This window comes from Eptatretus burgeri, chromosome 15 (genome assembly GCF_056783735.1).
Source record: "Eptatretus burgeri isolate ZD-2024b chromosome 15, Ebu_testis_v1, whole genome shotgun sequence".
Lineage (NCBI taxonomy): Eukaryota > Metazoa > Chordata > Myxini > Myxiniformes > Myxinidae > Eptatretus > Eptatretus burgeri.
In genome coordinates, this window is record NC_140975.1 from 15,119,011 (window position 1) to 15,128,732 (window position 9,722).

Genomic DNA, 9,722 nt, shown 5'->3' on the forward strand with positions numbered 1-9,722 from the left:
GAAGGGTTAAAATAGTGCTATATGGCATTAACTCCAAAATGGCCGATGTGTCGCTTACATCACTCCTCCTCACGGTGCCTCATATCTGCTTTTCTTACATGTACAGGTGCTACTGTGGGACAGGTGACCTACCCACATGCCATCACTTAATCCTCATTCTCACTTGCTACTTTCCCCCTCCCTCAACTACATTTGTTGGTTAATAAATATGTATTATAAAAGGAGCTGTGTTTCTGTCTGTCTGTATGTCATGTTATAACTTGAGAACGGATTAACAGATTTCAATGAAACAAACGACGGTGGATTCAGGAAACACTCAGGAAGGTCTCAGGAAGGTGTGCGGGTACATTGGCACATGTGTTGAAACTGTGAACACCAACTTGTGGTACTGGTTATCCCTGCACGGAGGGCAGGAACTCCTAGGAATCATTTTTTGTACTTGTCCCACAGATTAGCCATTGCGTCAAAGATTGGTATTCTCATCAGCGAAGCAACGGGTCTTGAATACTCGTCAGTATAAAAAGTCCTGTGGGATAATTGCTCTAATGACAGATATCGTGTACATCCAGCAGTTGGAACTCGTACAAACTTTTGTTAAACTTTCCCGATGAGACGGTGATTCTTTTTCTTTTTTTTTTTTTCTTTTAAGTTGATTAAGACATGGAAATCTCTCCAACTTGCCCTAATTCTAACCCTAACCTCAATCTTCACAGAATGGGCTCTTCAAAAGGATTATACAAGCGATGTAACAAATCTGAAGATATGGAGCACTTCTGGTATACGCATGACAGGTCTTGAATGCTCGTCAGTATAAAAAGTCCTGTCAGATAATTGCGAGGCAACAAGAGCATTTTTTTTTTTGGTTCAATCGACAGAAATGGAATAGGTTAGCACCAAGGTTCCTGTAGGATCTGCTCAGCAGGTGACCAAAGACTTTGGGACCTGCTGAAGAAATACTCATGACTGTAAAGTCATAAAATTTTGTGAAAGAAACTGGCAAGAATATGTGGTTTCAGGGGCCTCAGATCATGTCATCTGTGTGTTTTATTTTGAGGCTTAGTGTATAATAGAGCCTTACTGTTCTGAAGATACCATTAAATTCGGGAAGAATAAGGTTTCAATTCGTGGGCCATGGCTTTGAGTGTAAAACATGGTCGGTGGTCTGAATCTGCTACATCTCCACTGCTCTATTCAAGTGATCATGTTATTCCTCCAAGAAAAATAGTTTTTCAGTGACTTGAAAACTTTTGTGCAAAGAGAGCGCTGTATTGAGTTCCACTGTTGCTCTGTGTGTCCGCCCTGCTGTAAGTATGTATCTGGTTTATTGAGGTGTGGATCGCGTGTGAGCTGGTTTCACGGTGTTTGTCAGCTTAAAGCAGCTGCAGGATGGCCTAGAGGTATGCACACACACCTTTGAGCTGTCGAGCCTGGGTTGGAATTTTTAGGCTCAGCTATAAACTGTCATCGTATTTGTTTCGCAGGTAATGTGAGTCGTCGATGTGTGTGCCGTCCCTCAGATGGATGTTAAACTGGGCAACCCATTACTTGGTGGATGATGAAGATCCCTCGGTGTTCTTTGTGAAGAGGATGCAAATTAGCACCAGCACCATGAACAAATTCCAAATTGCTGCCCCAATCTATTGGGGGCACTGTTCTCCAAACAAAACAAAATTGATGGTAACCAGCAGTGACACTGCATTTGAACTGAGATTTACCAGAAATGGACGTGCCATTTCTGGCTTCCAAGCTGTCAAGCTTGGGTTTGAATCTTGGTCCAGCGAGAAACAGTCATCTGCCTCCAGAATACTTGAAGTACTCGAGAGAAAGGGATGTGCATCTGCACAATGATGGAGTGGGAGAATTTCAGCTCGCCGTATGGTACGAGATCTCGCAGGTGCCCATTACATACTGCAAAAACCCCTGACGATGTGGACCGTTGCAAGGCCCAAATAGCTGTGGATGGATGCGTGCTACCCAAACCCTTGACATCGCTGCCAATAAGTGGACTTTGAACTTTGCAGGAGTACCTCCGATGAACAGGGCAGGCTGGCTGATATATTTAATGGCTGTCTGGAATTGGAAAGATGATGCCATGTGTCATTACTAACAAAGTAAAGGTGACAAACTCTTCGATAAAAGACATCTTTCCATGATGTAAAAATGCATAATGCTTGTACCAGTTATATTTATGTGTGCAAGATGTTCCAGGCTGTCGTCCATGTGGAAGACAATGTATCTGGTTTGGGAACTTCTTAACAGTGCTGGGAAGGTTATATCTGGGACTTGTGCATGCACAGTCAGGTCAGGTATGGGAGCATGTGCCAGAGCAGCGTGTTGCTGCGTCCACTTTCCGCCGGTAGTCCAGGGGCCTCCGTCTGGCCATCCCCCAGGCAGATGCCAGGCCCATCCCCATCTCCTTGAGATGCCGATCAACCTGCTGCAACCACGAGGCATGTGGTCGGCCCATTGGCCTCCTCCGCTCACGAGACTCCCTCGCTGAGAGAATCTGGTGAGCAGAATTAGCGTCAGGAAAATGAGCCACATGTCCATAGAGCCGCAACTGATGCTCACGGACTATGCAGGTAACAAATCTCATTTGAGTCTCTCTCAGCAACCGCTCGTTGGACACAAAGTCCGACCAGCGATAGCCAAGGATTCTCCAAAGAGACCTCGTACCAAAGGAATTAAGTCTCCGTCTCAGATCCTTGGTCAGAGTCAAAGTCTCGCATCCATAGAGCAAGACAGGAAGCACCAAGAACCTGAAAACTCGGACTTTCGTCCTCCCGCACAGGTACCGGCAGTGCCACACCCCATTATCCAATGAATCCATGACTCCCCAGGCCCGACCCAGACGTCTATTGACCTCTGACTCACAGCCAGCAGAGACATGAATATCACTGCCAAGGTAAGTGAATCTCCACGACTTCAACATCCTCACCACAAACAGGCACAGACAGGACAACTGCATCCAAGATGTCATTGAAAGTCGAGATCATAGTTTTGACCCAGGAAACTCGTAATCCCAGCGGCTCCCACTCCTCATTCAGCATCTCGGGGGCCCCCAAAAGGATATCTAAAGTCTCCGCAAAGATGACTGCATCATCTGTGAAATCAAGGTCCGAGATCTTGACATTCCCAAACGATGCACCGCAGCTTGATCTCTCCGACATTCTCCGTAAAATCCAGTCCATACAAGTGCTGAAAAGTGTGGGGGCCAGGACACACCCCTGAGGAACTCCAGTAACAACTGGAAATAAGTCAGAGATGCTAGCACCACATCTCACAGCACTCTCAGTACCAGAGTAGAGTTCAGACATCAGATCGATCAGTTTTGGTGGCACCCCACAAAGACCAAGAATCCTCCAGAGGGCATCCCGATTCACTGAATCGAACGCTTTGCAGAGAACAACATAGGCTGCAAGCAGCCCCTGCTGAAACTCTTGTCTGCATTAGATGAGGACCCGAAGAGCAAGGATACGGTCAATCGTTGATCTCTTTGGTGTAAAGCCTGACGGCTCTGGACGCTGGTGCTCAATCAGATGGTGGCGAACCCTATCAAGGATTATCTGAGCAAAGACCTTGCCCAACACTGAGAGCAGCGTCACCCATCCGTAGTTGTTGCAGTCTTGGCGATCACCCTTCCCTTTCCAGAAAGGGACTACAAAGGCCCCTCTTCCAGTCAGTTGGGATGATGCCTGTGGTGTTCCAGGCAGAACACAGAACTGCATGCAACGACACAAGTGCAGCATTTCCACCAGCCTTGAGAAGTTCAGCATGGATGCCACAGATCCCTGGAGCTTTACTCCATTTCAACCAGTTTACTGCAGCCTGTGTTTCCACAAGCGAAGGTGGACCATAGTTGATTGGAGGGTCAGCAACAGGGATTGTAACACCCCTGACGTCCAACTCGACAGCTGATGGATCAGCCTGGTACAACCTCTCAAGTAACCGGCCCAGCAGGCCTTCACTTCGGACTCCTCTGTCAAGGGCCAACCACCCTCTGCTCTAACTGCAGTACACCGAGGGATGGGCTTGGATGAATGCAATGCGCGAATTCCCCTGTAAGCGGGACGAGAATCACGACCACAGGTGATGCTCTACCCCCTCACAGATTCCTCGCACATCGGCCTCCTTGTGCACCCTTAGCGCACGTACAGTTTTATGCCTCAGCTGCCTGAACAGCTCAGCTCTGCCATTCAGTCTAGCCCTGTGACTCTGGTCAATGGTATCCAGTGTCCCTTGCGACACAAAATTCTTATTTGCCCTACGGTGAGTTCCAAGACATCCACTGGTAACATCAAGGATGGTCGTCTTGAAGGCACTCCACAACTCTTCAGGACCCCCCAAAGTACCCAGATCCCCCAAATCTCCACTCAGCTTGTTCGCAAACTCCTCAGTTGCCCTCTCATCCTTGAGCTTGCCAACATCCAGCTGAGGCTGGGATGGAACCATTCTCCTGGATTTAAGGTGCAACTTCAGAGTTGTTACAACAAGCCAGTGGTCAATATTGAAGAACTGAGCACTCCGGTGGACCCTGCAGTTGTGGATCATCCTCCAGCGACCATCAACGAGGACATGGTCAATCTCCTTTGCCACACCACCAGCGTTGGAATACCAAGTCCAGCGCTGAGCTTGTGGGCGCTGAAACATTGAACCGGCCATCCTAAGTCCATGACTTCTTGCAAAGTCAAGGAACTTAGTGCTCTTCTGGTTCATAGTTCCTGACCCATGGGGACCAACACACCTCTCATAACCGTCCCTATCAGTTCCAGTCGATGCATTGAAATCCCCCAAGACTGGAAGTGTATCTCGTCTGGGGCACTGATCAACCACAGACTCGAGCGTGGCATAGAATGCATCCTTCACGGTGAGATCACTCGCCTCAGTCAGAGCATAAACAGAGACCAGGGAAATGACACCTAAGGAGTGATGAATCCTTCGTCTCATAATACGCTCGTTGACCGGTGTTACCTCAATTATCATTGGGGTCAGCTTATTGGACACAGCTACAGCAACTCCTTGGGCATGGTAACCATCAGAGCGACCAGACCAATAGTAGGTGTAACCAGCCACCATGATCTTGCCGCAATCCGGTCTCCAAACCTCAGAGAGTGCAGCAATACCGATGTCCAAACGCTTGAGCTCAGATGATAACAGAGACAGGTGATTATCCTCTCTTAGGGATAGGACATTCCAGGCACCCACCCGAAGGGACCGCCTCAGGTTAACCCAACGAGACTGCCGTCTGGTGGACGACACCTCAGCGCCACTCCGACACACTCTCCCGCAATCTGACCCGGGAATGTTACCCCGTGGTTTCCCTCCTACCATTAAAGATTGGGGGTCCTGAAGGCTTTGCCCCAATCCCGTCATCTGTTGAGCTGCCCTGCGAAGGAAATCTGCACAGGAGGTACTCTCTCGGAGTGGGTTTTCAGATTTCTTTGCGTTTTAGTGTTTTGCAGAATGAAGTGTTTTACGGTGGCCGGAGTGCAAATCCTGCCACCAACCTCCTAATAAGAAGTAACCCAACTGCAGGAGGACGTCCGCAGACACAGTTGGGCACTAGATATGGATGGCCGTTGGCTCACAAGGAGCTCCTCCGCCCTTTGCCAGGCTTTGTTTTTAATCCTGCTGGGTGTCCATAACCAAACACCTTCCTCACCAACAAACATGGTTGGGGAGACGGTTTAGTCGCCGACAACCCGACCATGGAACAGGATAGTACAGGTTTACATGATACCTGTAGCAAGTCACAGATCTAATCTGGCCTGACCTGACTCATGCACAGTCTAAGGTTAAAATTGACTTTTAAAATTATATTACTATTAATCATGTGTGGGGGTGAGATGAAATAGGAGCTGTGAGGGTTGTTTTCGATATCTGTTTAACTAGAAGGGCACTCGGTACAGAGCACACCTCTGCCAAGCTGATTAGTTTACGTTTTGTATCCCACTGATAGGTGGGATCTGGATTCGGACCTGAACTAAAATTTAATTGGCTTGTTCTTGTCACCTAACCAACTCATCCATTCATAACTTTTTGAGATATCATGTTGTATTTCGTTTGTAGCCCCATCACTCAATAGTTAAGATCACTTGAAAAATTCTCAGATCCAGATTTGGATCTTCACCAAAATCAATTCGATTCTTCCTTGTCACATATCTACCTTGTCCACCAAGTTTTGTCTGAGTCCGTCCACAACTTTTTGAGATATTTTGTTCACAAAAAAATAAACAGACAGACCAACGGGGGAAAACATAACCTCCCTCCACTTTCCGTGGCAGAGGTAACTGGAATGGCGCTCTTCGATGTCATCGACAGACATGCCTCCACCCACATGATTATAATTGAAGGCTTTTATGTAAAAAAAAATGGCTGCCGAACCATGTGAACAATGACATCAAGTTATTTCCCCCCCCCCCCATACAACAGTCATAGATGACCCTCAAAAATTTTCATACTGATTGAATAAAGCGTTCAATGTATGCAGTTATGATGTCATAATGAATCCACCTATGATGTCAAAAAAAATAATCACACATATTTCCCATGGGGGGGGGGGGGGTACTTGCCATGTGCCAAGCTTCAATTTTTTTTCCATGGAGCAGTTTCAGACAGAGGTCCATAGTTTTTCCTTTTTCCAACATGGCTACCACACCATGTGATACATGACATCATAATTATCCTTTGTAAACATTCTGCAGGAGTAGTTGATCCTATGGTGAAAATTCCGTGTTACAATCGGATAAGCAGTTGCAGAGAAAATTAGCATGGACTGACGAATGGACAGATGGATAGAATGACTGACAGACAACCCGAAAATATAATGCCTCTGGCGACTTCATCAGTGGAGGCATAAAACGACTATTTAACTTAGTTTTTGCCCGAGCAAGTTAAAAGTGTCCCGATTAGCGGAGGTGTCATTCAAAACATAACACAGACCTCGTTAGCATTCTTACGTCATTTCCAAAGCCTCCTATTCCATATCAGCAGAAAGTGACGCAGCCATCTTTCTGTCAGTGACATGGGGTGTTGTAAAACAATATGGAGCCACCTGCAAAAGGAAAGAGAGGGTTTACCAGAACAATGAAGTACAGTGGTTGTTTTATGTAAAGGATGAACAAGATCAAAAAATAAAGACCAATTACTGCACTGTAGTCCTAAGAAGGAAGACACACACACACACACACACACACACACACACACACACACACACACACACACACACACACACACACACACACACTACTTGTAAGTAATTACAAAAGTTATTTTATTTGAATTTATAACCTTAACTTTCAGCAATTTATTGATTTCCCAACTGCCCAGATCATCAGCTGGGCACCGTGTTTCATCGAGGTTTCGATCCTTTCAGCCCAGAACCTCTCCAAACGGCGGATCCACAACCCCGGTCACTGGTCCATATCAGTATATTACTCAACATCAATGGACCCACAATCTCAAAGCTGTGTCCAGACAATCAGTCAACACTGCAATGCAATATCCTTATTCAAACTTGTTTAATTATTACTTTTATTTAAAATATTACTGCATATGACTAACGTTAATCATACACCACTTTATATGATAATATATGAAGCGATAAACACTTTACCTTGTAGACATGTCCCTGAGACAGCACCTCCATCTAACCATCGACTCAAACTGTCATTCATAACCGATTTTAACATGCTGCAGTGCGTATCCTCTGATTTAACACCATCTTTAAAAAAAAAAAATATATATATATATATATATATATATATATATATATATATATATATATATATATATATATATATATATATATAAATCAATAGTATTAATTAAAGAATTTACCTCACTAAAATAATTAATTATTATATCAAACGCAATAGGAACTTGTTTACATGAAAACCAACCAAACTTAAATAAAAGGTGACGATGGAGTCAAGAGAGATTCTCACATGACCTGATCAAACAATCAGCCAAATATCCTTTGTTTCACATAATGGAAAAAAACCTTCTCAGCACGTTCCACAAAATCATTATTTACTGAACAAATTCTTGCAAATCTAAGTAGCTGAGATGAAAAGACATTGTAACCCATTTTAATTGGTACATTGCTTCCTGGAAAGGTGTGCAAGACTACAGAGAAACTGAAATCATCAACTTAATGATATACACTTGTACTAAAACCATTTTGTCTAATTCAAACCAATACATCCAGATCTGCAGCAACTGTACAATCATTACCACTCCTGTCTACAATCAGGTTATCTGGATAAATCTTGTGAAGCTGCCTATCAAAAAAATTATAGTTAACCACACAATATCATTTATATAACGACATGTATGAGATAATTGTTAAGCTAATCCTAAATTTTTTCCTCCTTCATCAGTTTCTGCATAAATGAAAATTCACAGAAAGTAAGAAAATTCACAGAAAGTAAGAAAATGTCTGCTCGTAGGAGGCTGCAATTCCCACCCATGGGAATACCCTGAACCTGTTGAAACATTATCCCACAAAATGATACAAAAATATAAAATAAAATTAACAGCATCCTCAAACTTCTGCTTTTCAAAACAATGAAAACTTGAATATTTATTTTGAGAAAAGAATATTCTATCAAACCTGACAAATAAAAACTTATTAAAAGAGGTAAAAACCTTGTCAGTCGCTTTGAAGAGTGAATCCCTCACTAGTACTAATTCCAAATTTGTTTATAAATTTGAAAAATCAAAAACTTCAACTGACCTGATATTGAGGCATCGAATCCTATCTAAGAACTCTAAAGAAGAATTAATGCTCCAGAAAGTGTTAATACCAGAATTCTTCTCAATTGCTAAACAATATTTCTTGAACTGTTCCCTAACAACTTGTAAACCTAAGTTAACGATAACGGATAACTGTTTGGTGGAACACTGCCTGGCACCTGCTATAAACCTATTCTTGTACGGGTTCTTTTGAAGTTGAGGTATCCAGAAAAGCTGAGGATTACAGAGATTTGCCTCTACATTTAATACCGAAATTATTAACTAAAACTTCCTGATTCTCAGAGATAATATCTTGGAGTGACTTATGACAAGGGACATATGTGCTATTTCCTATACAATTTCACTGTATCAATGCCTAACTCTCTTAATAAAACCTCTACATAAAACCTTTTACAAACCACAACAAAGTTATTAGCAGCCTTATCCGCTGGAGCTATTATGTAGCTATCATGGAGGTCCCTCGTGTCTTTACGAACACTTGGTTTGTTCAACACTGGTTTCGACCGATCCAGTGAAATTAAGTCTCGACGACTAAAAAAGTTAATCTTATTATCCTGGACATCCACAGCTTTATTAAACCACACATTAAAACTGCTTACAGATAACTTTAACTTGGTGCACATTTTGTTAACAAAACTGGAGACAGAATCCACAATCAAAGACCTAATGCAGCTCCAAGGTTGAGTTACTGGTTCCCTATATTTGGCTCCCATTTTCATCAGATCCCTAATTTCACAATTACTAACGATATTCAAATCCATAGAAACTACATGTCCACAAGGACCATATAAAAAAAGGGGAAGAGGAACATGCAGAGTCATTTTCCAAAATGTCCTTCACTTTATCTATACGAAGAGTTTTAAGAAATTTACCATAATCGAATAAGGATTGTCCTTTAGTCTTGGTGAAAGTGAAATAAACCTTCAATGGGATTCGCTCCCGAACTTTATCTGGAGATAAAAACT